The sequence below is a fragment of the Thermobia domestica genome, chromosome 18 (assembly GCF_964235325.1).
Source record: "Thermobia domestica chromosome 18, izTheDome1.hap1.1, whole genome shotgun sequence".
NCBI lineage: Eukaryota > Metazoa > Arthropoda > Insecta > Zygentoma > Lepismatidae > Thermobia > Thermobia domestica.
The window spans coordinates 109,216,495-109,231,763 of record NC_137471.1 but is presented as its reverse complement, the minus strand read 5'-3'; the positions used below and the strand labels follow the sequence as shown (position 1 = coordinate 109,231,763).

At 35.5% G+C, this 15,269-nt stretch overlaps 1 protein-coding gene across 2 annotated transcripts in view; it reads left to right on the top strand.

Moving 5' to 3' along the window:
- The window catches only part of LOC145676002 (uncharacterized), a 358,531-nt gene that overhangs the window by 140,529 nt on the left and 202,733 nt on the right, over positions 1–15,269 (top strand). The gene's annotated exons all lie outside the window — the stretch shown is intronic.

Genomic DNA, 15,269 nt, shown 5'->3' with positions numbered 1-15,269 from the left:
TTTTCTTTTCTTGAATTGGTTAATACTTTCGATAGATAACGATTCTTGTTCTGAAATGCCAGTTTTTTTTTTTTTTTAATTAGCAGCTAGCAGGTGATGCACAGCATATTAATCCACCATATTTTGGTTAATAACTCTAGGTCGTGTGACTTTATGGAGTTCCTAGACTATGATATATATATAACAGAAAAAAGAACTTTCTCAGAACTATCGGCAGAAAATGTATTTTCAGAGCTCCATATTCACTGATATAAACTCACTCCATACGTGAGTTTATATGTATGTAGATTCTCGTTCACTGCTCGTCCATTTTAATTCTACCTACTTGATAGTGGGAAAACTAAGGCTGGTGGCAACCCTGCCCTATCGGACATGCACGGTGACTCACTGCGCATCAGGGAATTTCCCGACGGACAGAAAAGCTTGGTTTGTGTGCAGCTTCGAGATTTGGAATGCAATTTTTATCTCAAACTAAAATAAAAGTGTTATATGTCAGCGATGCGAAAAGATGGAAATGCGACAGAAATTAAAAAATGTATCGCAAATTGCGATGAGTCTTTTATCTTTCATTATTATTACGGAAACTAAAATAAGGAATAAGTTTTTTTTTTCTATTATTTAAAGAAGCTTTTCTTTGAAGGGTCGGTTACTGGAAGAAAAAAATGCCTAGACTTTGGGTTACAAAACGGTTTTCTATCCTTCTGTCTTTCCATACGCCTACTTTGTCGGTTTGTTGCTAGTGGGTCATCCTCCAGATGATCTAAGGTTGCGGGTCATCCTATCCAGGCACGTAGCCAAGGTGGGGTGTCCGGATCTCCCCTTCGAGACCAGAAATGAAAAAAATAAGGGAGGATGAAACAAAATGAAATGAGAAAAAGAAGGACCAGCGTTAAAAATAAATAAATAAATAAAAAACAGCTTTTGGTTACTCTTTCTTAAGAAGATAATTGTATTAGTTGCAATACATGGTGGCGAGGTGAGCGAGATATTCTGGAAAAGTCAGGGAATTGGAAATTTCCAGAAAAGTTACGGAATTCTCAGAACTTCTGCTACTAGTCAGTGAGATTTCAAGCTTCCGAAAGCATAGTGTCGTTGTGTAACAGCATGGACATTTTTTATCATAATTTTTCGTCATCGCATTATTGCAGTATCAAACATGTTATTTCAAAAATGATTTGCTACTGCTCCTTTAACCTGTCATTTGGAACAAACAGTAGTTGGCGGAACAATATATATATAAATGTGTGGAAAGAAAGTTCTGTTAAACATTTGATTCAACAGAGAAAGGAACTCAGGTGTTGTAAAATATTTTACAATACATTATTGAGTATGCATTTTTTATAATAGTGAATATGTACTTTTTATAATAGTTGAGATCATAATGAAAGGAAAATTGCTATATTTGAATAAACAGACGAAGGACGTAAATATTATTTAATATTTTTCAATACGTTTTTTTTTTCTTATTTTCCTCGAGATTTCTTCATAGTTCATTATTAAAATACTTACAAACATTGGCGTCTCTGGCATGTAAAATTTGGGGGGGGGGGACATCAAAGGAAATGATCTAACTGCTAGTATCTCAGCGGAATTTTAGATTATGTCACTTCATTTTTTTTATTGATTTATTAAACAGATGTCCGTGACAGACTAAACAAAATTAAATTATATCGCAACTATTCAATAAAATAAAATATTGAATATTTCGTATTTCAAAATATTGGGGGGGACGCGACCCCCCGTCCCCCCGCCAGAGACGCCCATGCTTACCAACATATCCTCATTTCATTGTCCTAACAAACCAATATATATTGGTAGTAAACTAGTTTAAATTGATCGAGCTCCTGGGTCTTCAGTATTTTGTCACGACACCCCCCCCCATTACGAAATCCTGGTTAAACAAACCAATATATGTTCCAGTAAAATAGTTTAGAAGGCCCTGGTGTGATGACCATAGTATTTCATATCACGGAACCCCCCCCCCCTTCACGAAATCCTGGCTACGTGCCTGTCCTATCCTTGTTTCTGTGTTAAAAAAGCAAAGTCGTTGAAGAAAAGGCGCATTCGCAGCAGAGAAAATAACTTCAAAGTGTAGCCGATGGTGTAGTATGAATGGTTTGTAAAACGCAAAGTGCGTTAAAAAAAAGAAAAAAATAGTAGATCATGGGAACAGTAACGGCATTCTTTAGCGTCGAAAATATGGAAAAATACACTCGTCTTTCTTTCCTTTTCGCTTGTCGTTTGAAGTAGTATACCGACTGATATATTGGTTGCCATTTACGCCCCCTTGTGAAAAAAAAAAAAAAACATACAGGATTTGAAGGATGTGTCCTCGCGAGACGCCACGAAGCTACTGTAATTCAAAAAAACATCCCGACCAAAGGGACTCTCTTTGCGTGTGTATCTGAAGAAACAACAGCCAGTGCGTGTGCTTTTCTGAACCTAATTGTTGAATTTGCCGCTGTAGTGAAACTCTCATTTCGCTAAACTTGACAAATAGTACGATAAAATATTAAAGCTTGTCCAACAGTAAACGGGGAATGCAAAGAAAAGCAGTAAACTCTAAAGTTCCCCTATAGCCACTTTCAGAAACTAAATGCGCAGGTCTATTATTTCCCATTCAAAGACTGAACAATAAAGAGACTGTTCTTGGTCCGATTCCAACTCGCGCTAGGTGAGCTGTGTTGTGAGCAAACACCATGTGCGTGGGTATTCTCGGGGTTCTCCCTTTTCCTCCCACCTTATTCACTCCACCATTCATTCATTTGTCATCATCACCGTCTCCTTTAGCCTAACTGGCATAAACGTGGGACGTAAAACACATATTTCATTTCATTTATTTCGAACCAAAGACCCCATGCACCAGAGGTGAGTACGTTAGTGTAATAAGTGTTGGAATATATGAATAATTTTTGCTCCAATGAGTCAATTGGCCTAGCACGCCTGCAGTATTTCTCTCCATTCATTTACATTGATTGTCTTTGTCAAAATCACTATCAAACTAAATATCTTTTGATTCTCTTCTCACATTGAAAAATATATTAGTTCAGTTCTGTTGCTGTTATTTTCGAATGAATTAAGTAGCACTACAGTAAACAGTCAAACTAAAAGAATTTCATACTTGATTTTCTATGTATTTGTTGGAAATTTAATACGTGACTGGAGAAAACTGTTCTGCTTATAAGTTCTTGTAAAACTTTTCATAAACAGAAATTACAGGAGAGAGTGTGAGAGAGAAACAAGAACTTGTTACATTGAGACTAGCTTCTGGAGTATTAGAATCGTAGAGTTGATTAGTTGGTAATGATTGAATCACATGGTTGTTTCATAGTGACAAAAAAATTGTGGCAAAATACTTTCACAAAATACTTTCACTTTTATTAATTGAAAGTGAATTATGTTAATTACTCCATTTATTCTTATTGAATTCAGTGATTCAGCTTTACTAATTAACTATGGAAGTCACTAGAACTATATACTTCTTAATATTGAAACAAAAGAGTAAAATACTTATGCTGTTAATACCGAATCTCCTAATGATCCCGTATTATATGTGTTGTAATTTGAAATAGGGATGCCCTCGAAACGGGACAATCCCGATTAATCAGGACGTATCCTCAGTGTATTCATGTGCAAACGTTGAATGGGAATGATAGCGCTCTTTTGCAATTCATTTTTTTTCTTATCTGCTTCATACTCGTTTATCAAGTCTGTTACGTACGCACCAGTCAAAGCAGTGCTTAATACAAGAGATTTCTGCACCTTTTCGCCATCTATGAGCAAAGTGCAGAACTACGTGGTTGTGCGGGACACGACGCTGAATCTAAGTTTGAGTGTCTCCCCAACTCTCCTTTCCAACGATTTTACTCAATGCAACGAAACGGCGTTTTTGTTTTTGTTTTTTTGTTTGTTATTTTTGCAAGCATTACATTGCGTTTGTTCTGCAGTTTTTTCGATGGCTGGCACGGAATAAATCCCTCATGAAGGCAGATACCAATTACACTTGCAGGCATAGATTATTTACAAGCACTTTACAAGTTTCGAAGGATGAGTTGATTTACTCTTCTGATCTTTCATTGAGTGTTTGTGTTGCCAATCTGGGGCCCTATTAACTATGGGTTTCGTAAACGCAAAGCAGAATTTGCGTGTTAGTTTGGGATAATCGGTATAGCAGTTATATCGTATATTTCGGAATTAAAGGTTTTTTTTTCTTTTTTTGCCTTGATTTCCTGTCCAAAAATATGGGGTTGTCAGACTGATTTCTTGCAGGAAGAAAAATCAATACTGAATGGGTAATGACAAATTACGGAACATCATAAAACTTTGCATGTAGGCTATTTATTATTTATGGAATCTGTAACAGAACCATAGTAAATTTTACTAGTAATATACTAGAGACAAATATCAGATTATCTTAAAAGGATTGTTTTTTAAGGTTAAAATTGAGAATAAATTTATTGTGATTTGAAAATAACATAAAACCACACATACACAACTTTGTTCCATGGTCTACTGTTTTTCCGGAAACAACACAATCCCGTAACTGGAAAGCCTCTGGTTTCTGGACAAAAGAATTGTGACATGCGCTTTTCACAGGCCTCTTTTGAAACTAATTAAGACAATTCAGAGTATTCTGGAGAGACCGAAATAAAAAGGGTTACCACCCGTCCGGGTTTCACTCGGACATTCCGGGAATTAAACAATTTGTCCGGAGTCCGGAACATCTACTCCGGACGCCAAATGTCCGGGAATATGAAAATTTATAGCCTAAATCTACGTTTCATATCTGCATCATAATATGTAAGCAGTAGTGGTTCAAACAAGCACTACGGAATGTTTTCATAATTCTTGTCCATTAATTTTCTGTTTCAGAAATTTTAAATACCGCTAGCATTTTTTCTTATAACTAGCTGAATCTGCGCTCTCTACACAGCGTATCATTCACATATGAGCATCAATCTTCTTGTTATTCCTCACATCTGTACATGTCCCTTAACAGACACAAGTGAAAGACGTCTTGATAAAAATCGGCAAGAGATACCATAAAGGGAGAGTTTTTTCGATTACTTTTTCAATATCTCGCACCGTTTGCAAGATTTGACTCTACTTCCGGTTGGAGTTTTTAATTCATGTATGATCAGTGTTTTCTTTTTCTTGCATGCAGTATGTAATAAACAAATACTTACACAAACAATAAATTATAATGCCAGTGATATATGGTGTTCATTGGGCAAAACACCCCAAACAATAAAGATTCAACTCAGGGGCGTCATTTCAGACTTCGCTTGGGGGGGGGGGCAAGAGCACCACCAACATAACACTTTCATGTTTTGTGCTAGTATATTAGTATACAATTGATTAAAGTATATATGTTTCTCAAACTCTTGGGGGGCAATTGCCCCCTCCTGCCCCCCTAAATGACGCCCCTGATTCAACTTAGACTGGAGAAATGGTTATCCTTTGTTTTTCATTATAATTTAGCCATGAGACAAACGCCTGAGAGATATGCAACCCATGTATACAATCATGTGGTGTTGAAATATATAAGGCATAAGATGTGATGCTTTAATTTTTTTTTTTTAAATTTCAACAGTTCCAGTGTAACCGTAAAAATGTAATAAAGAAATAATGGCCGTGTTTTTTAAATATTCAGTTAGAACTGGACAATCTACGCAAAATTTGCAATCGATCAGTGAAAACGTCATCTTGCTAGAGCCTGTAGTTTCTGAGATCTCATTGTCGAAAGGATTGGCTACAAACATATAAACGTCCACAAACGTATAGTTTAAAAAGCTCCAGAGATGGCAGCACAATTCATTTGCATTTATTTCGGAAAAGGCTTATTAAGATGCAAAGGCTTTGAACAATAATTTAAAAGGATAAACTTTGTGTAAAAGATCTCTTTAAGTAATTTATTTAAAGTACACCTTTTTAAAAATATTTGTCTTTTATAAACGTGAAATCACAAATAACCGTAAATCAAAGGTTTGAAAGCTAAAGTTATAGGTTGGAGCTCAGTCGCTCTTATATATACGTCATTGATCATCATATACCGCATCTTTTTCCATCTCAGCACTAGATCCTCACCATTAGCAAGGGCTTCCCCATGTGTTCATTAGTTCCGAGTCGCCCCGGGACAGAAGATCTAACTCTGCATCTGTCTCACTAATCAAACTATGTTTGTGGCGTGTTAGCACTTCACCTCATTCATCATAATCATCATTATTCTTTATTATATTTATTATTATGTATTCTAATTCCTATTAGTACCTTAGCACCTGAATCTCATATCTGCACTCAACTTTATATTATTTCTTCCAAAAAAATGTGACTTATTACATGATTACTAATCCTTATGTTCATATTTTCTGCACTTAGCCCATCTTCAATTATCTTATCATCAATAGCAATCCTTTAAAAATCCTTGCCAAAGAGAGGGCGTAACCCTCTAATGGCTGGGAGTAGAGGACTCTTTGCTCCTATAAAATAAAATGATGAATAAAGATTTATACAGTTAACCCTATTCCCGTACCCTAAAAAAAATCGCTGTTATTTGCTATTGTAGCATTTTAATAGACAAATAAATAAATAAATAAATAAATAAATGAACTGTTTTGTACTTTATTCGGATGTTTATTATGTGGTTTACAGTCTAACGCAAGCTCGAAATAGGTTATTTTCCTTTCCATTTTGTGCCACAACAAAACCTACTATTTTGTGCCACTATTGATCACTAGCGGATCCAGAAGGAACGTTTGGAGGGGGCGGTTCGCTTCTTGGAAAATGAGTGTAGAATCAAGGTAATCATAATTTTAATTTGCAAGAATAGGACGCTAATGAATCCAGGGCTGAAGGGGACGTGTAAACCTGATTCCGAGATTTCATTTGGGACCCGAATTTGTAAGTTTTTTTTAAAAAAATAAAAGTATATTCTTTCCGTAAATTTAAATTAAATATGCACTTCCGTTTCGGAGGCGTGACCGTGTCATGATTCACTTCACAGCTAGTCACAGCCACGTATCAGTACTTGTACAATCCGCGGCAAAAAACCTGCAACATGAGAATGTAAGTTTATTGTGAAATGACGAAGTCTTTTGTTCCAAAATAAGTGTGCACGGGGGGAGGCCGAGGTTTATCCTGGCGTGATTCGTTCCACTTAGACGTTATGTTCATTCCCTGTGCTGCTAGGCGTAGTTTCACAATAAACTTACATCCTCATGTTGCAAGTTTTTTGCCGCGGATTGTACAAAACAAAATACTGTATTGACGATGGCATTCATTTTAACGAAAGAGTGTACAATTTGGTCTAATCATTTATATTTTGAATAACAATAGCGGGACAACAGTTGAAAAAAAAAAAAGGATCTGTCTACGCAAAAATAGATAACGTTATACAAGCATAAAGAATAATACCAAATGTTAACAAATTACAAAAGACATTATGATATTTCTATGCATTTCTTGGTAGCTTAAAAATAATACAATAATTAATTATAAAGTGATGTTCAGTAGTATATAGTACACAGTGTTCCAAGTGGGCCGAAACATAGGGGAGAAATATTTACATATTGCTTTCATTTCTATTTATATCAGGATATAATTCAGCAGATTGAAAATTGAAAAGAAAAAAAAAAGTATAATATTCAAACTGAACTGCAAGGATGTATTAGTGACACCGTGATTATTCATCTTGGCAATTGCCCGAACATTAATTCCGTGGTTCTTCCCCGACATAAGAATGTTATAGTTTCTCACTTAAAAGAACTAGCCTGCTCACACAAGGGCACAGATCAAGTACAGGGGAATGAAATGGATACACTTTCGAATGCATAATACTAATCATCACTGCATTAAACACTATTGTACTACTAACAGGAACCCAGAGCGACGGTTTGAAGTCAAACTACAGCAGTAACGTATAAAGAAATGAATTGTGAATATAAATCCTATATAGATATAATATATTGCAGAACTCCTTAACCATATAAATTGCTAGTTAGGCCTACTACGAAGGTACGTGCATAATTTATTCAATAAAATACTGTAAATAATGTAATAACAAAAATATCAATACCAAGTGTTCTCAGTAGTAAGGGCCTGACTATAGGAAACTTTTTGGCCCCTGGGTCCCTGCCTCAGGACCCATGGTCCCTGGCCGGGGTCAATGACCTAGGGGTACATAGGACCACCCACTCTAAATTTTGGCAGGGGCACCATGGCCCACCCCCTAAATTTTGGCAGGGGTACATAGGACCACCCCCCTTAAATTTTGGAATTTGCCAAATCTAAAAATTTGGTATGGTAGCCTAGGACCATAGTATGTACCTTTATCAGTATTGGGTGTCTATGTCGTTCCCTTTCATGGGTAAAAAATTGCCAAAAAGTCAAATTTCGGGGGTTTTTGACCTAATTTATCCCCTTGGATGAGGTGTTATTACCCTATATGGTTATATGGGCGTATACAGGGGTCCATTCCCTTTCATAAGACATGGGTATATTAATGCACCCCTTGAAAAATTTGGGAGGGGTACCTTGGCCCACCCCTTAAATTTTGGAAATTGCCAAATCTAAAAATTTGGTATGGTAGCCTAGGACCACAGTATGTACACCTTGTCTCAAAAAGGTTGAGCGCATTCTTTATTGGTGTTTTGAGGCAAAAATTTTCTAAGTCCAGCTTCGGGTATCTTCGGGAAAAAGTAAGCCAGGTTCGAACCTCCAAGCCAGCCTTTGCAATCGGGAAAAAGTTTGCAGATGTGTTTTTCTTCTTTTAAATATAATAAGACTTGTTACCAAGTGTTTAAAAAAGCAACATTGATTGAAATACTTAATGATACAATATTTCGAAACCTTTTTTTTCAATCTCAGCACATGCTTGTTTGTCATTTAGCTCTCCATACGTAATGGAACATTTAAATACGTTAAAGAATCTTTCCATATGTAAAAGAATGCTCAAAGTTAAGAAATAGAACATAATTATCGCCTGAGTACTAAAATAAAAGTCAAAGTAGAACAGAAACAGCGTTTGTAATGGATATGAATGTCATAGTTATCTTGAGATCCGTTATATATCGCTAGAAGGTTGTGTTAGCTCATTGGTAAGCTGTCGGATTTCAAATCATAAGGTTGAGGGTTCGAATCCCGTCTAGGCTAATCCTTTTTTTAAAATTATGTTTTCCGCAATGCATGAAAAATTATATAAAATAATTACATTAGAACACATAAGTTGTGTATATATAACATAATCATTGCAGAACATAGTAATTATTATGTTTAAAATATAACATCTGAGATAATTTTCACAGTAGGTCGGTATTATATATGAGGATGTAAATACAAGTTAAGAAACTCGTTCAATAGCAATAAATAAATCATGTAGTGTATTTATTTGCAGCTATTTGTCATATAGAGGGTAATTCTCAACATTCATAATACAGAATGTCATTTATGTTCTTGAAAAGTTATTCGATGCATAAACAGAAGGTATAAACAGAGAATCCAAAGTCGGAACGCTCGCAAAAAAAAAAATTCATGAACCCCAAAGGTCACGTGAGCAGACTGGAATTGTCCTTATGAAGCATGCCACAGCAGAAAGTCTTTACATAGATTTTCAATTCAATTCCTGATATATGCTTTTGCAATGTGGAGGTGGTGATGCCTTGAGTCGCCCTCTCTCGCTCGCTCGCTCGCTCACTCTCTATTTATACAGAATATAAAAGTGGATTTATGTGTGTATTTCAACATAATTCTGATATATCTAGAGCAATTTTAACTATATTTCTTACAGTCTGGAAAAAGAGTACTGTCGGGATACATATCAAAAATGCTAGAAACGGGTCGATATTAGTATCGAATCTATAGTTTCGTGGTCGCTTAGGTGAATAGTTCTACTTTCAATTCAAGTCCAATTAAGCTTCCATTAGCACCCAGGGTGGTTACGTAGCGACATAAAGATATCGAAGTCATTCGATATTAGAATCGAATCGTAAGTTTTCAGCGCCGCTAACAGTGCAGCATTTTTCCCATTAGTCCACATTAGTCCACATTTCACATTAGTCCCATTGCCTAGAGGGCAACATATTTGCAGAGTGCAAAGTTTAAAACTTGAATAATATTTTAATTTTTTCCGTATGAAAAAGTTATAAATCAAGAGCAAATATACTATTTCACGAACAATCCTCTTTTACTATTCTAATATGTTTAATAATAGCATAAGAAATCTAATAGTAATTCAGAACATGTTTCACAGTTGTTATTTTTTGTTACATAGTTGTAGCTGTAGCATGTAGTGAGTGGAATTTAACTGTAATAAATTCACTAATTAACCATATTCGAATTAAGTTTTATTTTTAAGTTCGGGATGAAGGGGTGGAGAAATATGTAGTTATTGGGGGCACCGAGCTTTTCTACATTTTACTTTCAAGATCTCCATTTTTCTTTTGTCATTTGTTTCTAATAAAAAAAGTTCAGTCACTTTTGGATTGTCATAGTATAGTAGGAGTTGGATTTTGGGATGCAGCCTGTGAGATTCTAGAGGAGCTAACTGCTTGAAAAAATATTTTTGAATCATCTGTAACATATGAAATAAGGATATGTATCATAAAAAATTGAAAGTAACTATGTCTGCGTAATCATCACGGTCAAATTGCAAAGTCAAATGAATTGACGTTTGGTATATAATCAGGCTCCATTCCCAACTGGGAAGTTACCATACGCGTGTCACTTTCATTATAATACATATCCTTAGGGGGAGTAGAAGTCCGAATTTTTGCGAAAAATTTAGTATCTTACAAGCCGTTCAACTGAGAGCTGAAATTCAACATATAACTCTTTATTAAAAATAAAGAAAATATGTCCTGGCATTTTTTAAAATTATCTTTTATGAGCGGGGGGACGGGGGTGCATTTTCTATATATTGGAAATTGGTAGTGGGTTGATTTGTAAAAATAATCGAAAACGATTGATATTAGTTGAGAAACAAATTGAGTAATGCAAACTAAAGTTCTTTTTGAATTTTATACCCACTGCTTTCTATTTATAATTGCTGAAGCTGGTGTTTAATGTATGGAGCGTTCCGAGCATAAGGCAATCAAGCCATAAAGTTAGAGAAAAATGGCCATAAAATTTGTATTCTAAACTTAATTAAATGGGCATTTTCAATTAGTACGGCATGCTTAATTATATAGAAAATTAGTTTCTCCCTCTCTCTCTCTCTCTCTCTCTCTTTTTTTTTTTTTTTTTTTTACGTTGGTCTACTTTTCCTTGATTTGAAACTTTCAAATTTCACCCTATTTTCTACTGGAATGTGTCTGTAAGGCAACAAAGAAATAATTATATATGATAAATTTAAATTCATTTTAATTTGGAAGATGAGAAACACTTTGCCATTATATATCGTAAAGGTCAGACCCACCAGTATTGTAACAGAGAGGTGCTTGAGCCATTGACGGTAGAAATTCAAACTCCGATAAGTGATAATCGTCGCTGCGGGGCCACCAATTTCTGGCGAGAGGTCAATAGTTGACCATCTGTAGTCCACCGACGCTTACAGCTTAGAGTAATGAACGATGTCTTTGCCTTGTAGAGTTCATGACTACCGACGTCGGCAGTCAACTAGCTTTTAGTATTCCTTTACTAACCATCTATTGTTCATGTTTGTACACGGTGTTGTCATAATAATAATAATAATAATAATAATAATAATAATAATAATAATAATAATAATAATAATAATAATAATAATAATTATTATTATTATTATTATTATTATTATTATTATTATTTGTAGTAATAGTAGTATAATTGATGATAGAATAATTATTGTCTATGTATTGTCTAGGTAGGACTACACACAGGATTTGGCTCGTTTTGGTTCGACTTGACTCTAATCCGAGTCGAGTTGGAAGATATTTTTCGCGCCGAGTCCAAGAGTAGACCTCAAAGATGTCTGTTTCGAGTCGAGTCGAGTTTCAAAGAAAAGTCGTTCGTGCCCATCCCTACTAATGAGAGCTTAATCGGAGTTAAGCGAAATTGAAAGTCTCACTATTTATCTAAGCGACCCCGAAAACTATGAATCTAATATCGATCATTTTCTAGCAATCTTTTATATGTATCCCCCTCCCATTCACCATAGGTAACCCGACAGCAATCTTTTTGAAACTATAAGAAATGTGGTTAAAATTACTCTAGACCAGTGGTTCTCAATCTAATTCCTATCACGATCCCCTTTTATCACACGCTCTTGCCAGCGACCCTTTTATAATTTGTTTTATAATAAGCTTGTGTGAGATTTTTAACATACCTATTTCTATAATGGCAGAATCCATTTTTTTGTTTATAGTGAACAGTGCCATGGAAAATCAGTGCCCGGGGCGAGAGTATAGTACGATGTCACCGTATATATGAGTGACGTCGACAGACTAGCTACGAAGCGCCACCATGGTTGGCACGAAGCTCAATAACATTTTCAAAATAAACCCTACCTTTCCTTAATTTTGAGCACATTTTATTACGTTTTTCCTTCTATTTTACACATGTGCACATGTACTTTTCTAACAAGAGTAACACACTTCCTCCGAAATGTGTGGCCCCTTTTTTCGGCGCCCGGCACTGACAGTGGATACAGTAACTGTAATATCTATATTCCCAATGACGAAGGTGCTGGTTCAAGATGGATGTTAAACTCCTTCATTGAAGAGGCCATTAACGTATCCGATCTAAGCCCACAACTTCTTGACCAAATAATAGAATGATCATGCGACAAGTCTTTGCAACTGTTTTTTTTGTAACGAAGACTTGGACAAGTTCTGCCTGATGAGGAGAGAAGAATATCCTGGTCTGGGGATTGCTGCTTTAAAAGTAATAATTCCATTTGCTATATCGTACTTGTGCGAAAGTGTGTTTTTTTATGGTAAACATTAAAACAAAGATAAAAAATCGCTTATCAGTTGAAAATGGTTTGATAATGTTCGTCATGAAGATTGAACCGGACATTGCTGCACTAGTGAAATTACACCATGCTTAGGTATCTCATTAGGTTTTAATTTTAATTGTATTTCAATGTGCAGGTTTTGTTGCATGTGTATTTTTCTAGTATTTCTATATACAGTTCTCATTAGTTTTATATCATACCTCTTTGATTTAAATTCATTTTTAAACAACTCTACTAACTAACTAACTCTATGGCCTATGGAACCCGGAGGTTCAATGCCGCGTTCACAAAAGCTCTACACTGACTTCTATCCTTAGCCAATTGGATCCAGTTTCTACTTTGTATCTTATCTCAGCGAGATCCATCTTAATATTGTCCTCCCATCTGCGCCTAGGTCTTCCTAATGGTCGTTTTCCGATTGGTCTTCCAGTCAAGATTTTGAAAGCGTTTCTACTTTCTTCCATTCTAGCTACATGACCTGCCCACCTAAGCCTTCTAGACTTGACGACCCTAACAATGTTGGGTAAACCGTATAAATTATGTAGTTCCTCGTTATGAAGTTTCCGCCATTCCCCATTCCCGTTCCTCTTGGGTCCGAATATTCGTCTAAGGATCTTGTTCTCAAATACTTTCAGTCTATGTTCTTCCCTCAGAGTAAGCGACCATGTTTCGCAACCATACAGAACAACAGGCATGATTATCGTTTTGTATATTTTAAGCTTCAAATTTCTCGACAGAATTCGCGACGACAAGAGACTTTGAACCGAATAGTAATACGAATTCTACACCCTTTGAAAATGTTCAGTAGACTTATTTTTTATTGTTCTTTACAGTGTGTATAAAAAATAAAAGTATGCCTATCAGAACAAAATTAAAAATAATATTTAAAAATAATTTCTGGTATTAGATTCTAACTATATTTATCTCTTCCGCCTATCTTCGCGATCCCCTAGGGGCCGCGACTCCCAGGTTGAGATACCCTGCTCTAGGCATACAAGAGTTATGTTGGAACGTACATACATACACTTTTATGTGTATAAATGCAGATAAGAGAGAGTTGAGAGAGAGCGATTAAGGAATTGCCGCTTTACTTTTGCGATTCGCGAATTTCTTGCGTGACATTTGGGGCTAGCTAGTTTTTTGTCTTGGACCACGATCCGATTTTCGATATGCTCTACCTAAATGCTGTAATGCGAATATTGAGAAGTTATCTGCGATGAAAGTAGCTGCAAATAAATACATTACATAACTTATTTATTGCTATTACACGATTTTTTAAATTTGTATTCAATATTCACACATAACACACCGACGTTCTGTCAATACCTCAGATGTTATATTTTAAAGATAAGAATTACTTATGTCGTGAAATGATATGAATATATATATTCAACTGATATATACAACTGATGATATGAATATATATATTCAACTGATATATACAACTGATGAATTGTAATGTAACTATTTTACATAATTTTCATGCATTGAGGAAAGTAGAATATCATAAAAGAATTTCACCTGAACGGGTATCGAACTCACGATTTAAGCGCTCGGTGGTGTACCACTGAGCTAATATGACCGCTTTTCGGAAGCTGCTTCTGAAATATAACTGAGCTCATACGTAAATGCTCTTTTCCGTATGGAAATCACAATGACGAAACTAGAGTGTGAATACATAGTCTCGAAATATTGTATCATTAAGTATTTCAATGTTACTTTTTTCTACACTTAATACCATTTCAACATGTCTTATTATATTTAACAGAAGGAAAAACATATCTGTACATCGTTTCCCGATTACTAAGGTTGGCTTTGGAGGTTCGAACCAGCAGCTTTAGTTTACTGTTTTCCGAAGATACCCGAAGTTGGACTTCGAAAGTGTTTGTCTCAAAACAGCTATCATCATATCGCTCAATCTGTTTGGTATATGGTATATGTTTTTATACGTGTAAAGTCAGTATAACAATTCATTCTTTAAACAGCTTTTCGTATGTATTAATATTCCTTTATAAAAACTGTTTTTAATATTATTGTTATGGCGCACCATTTTCAGATTTCTTTCGCGAGTCGTTGACCAAGTCGTTCCCCACCAGCGTTGCCAGACTCACAGCTCGGAATTATTCCAAAACCTGATCGAACTTATGCTAGATTCGGTCAAATTATGCTAGATCCTCATAATTACTAATTCAGGAGTTTAAAAAAACGAAGTTGAGATACGATAACGTAACTTAAAATACACAGAGAACAAGAATGCATGGATAGAACTCAATACTTCACGCACCAAAATTTTAACTCAACTAAATTAATGCAGTCGTTGCCAGATTCAATGGCGTATATG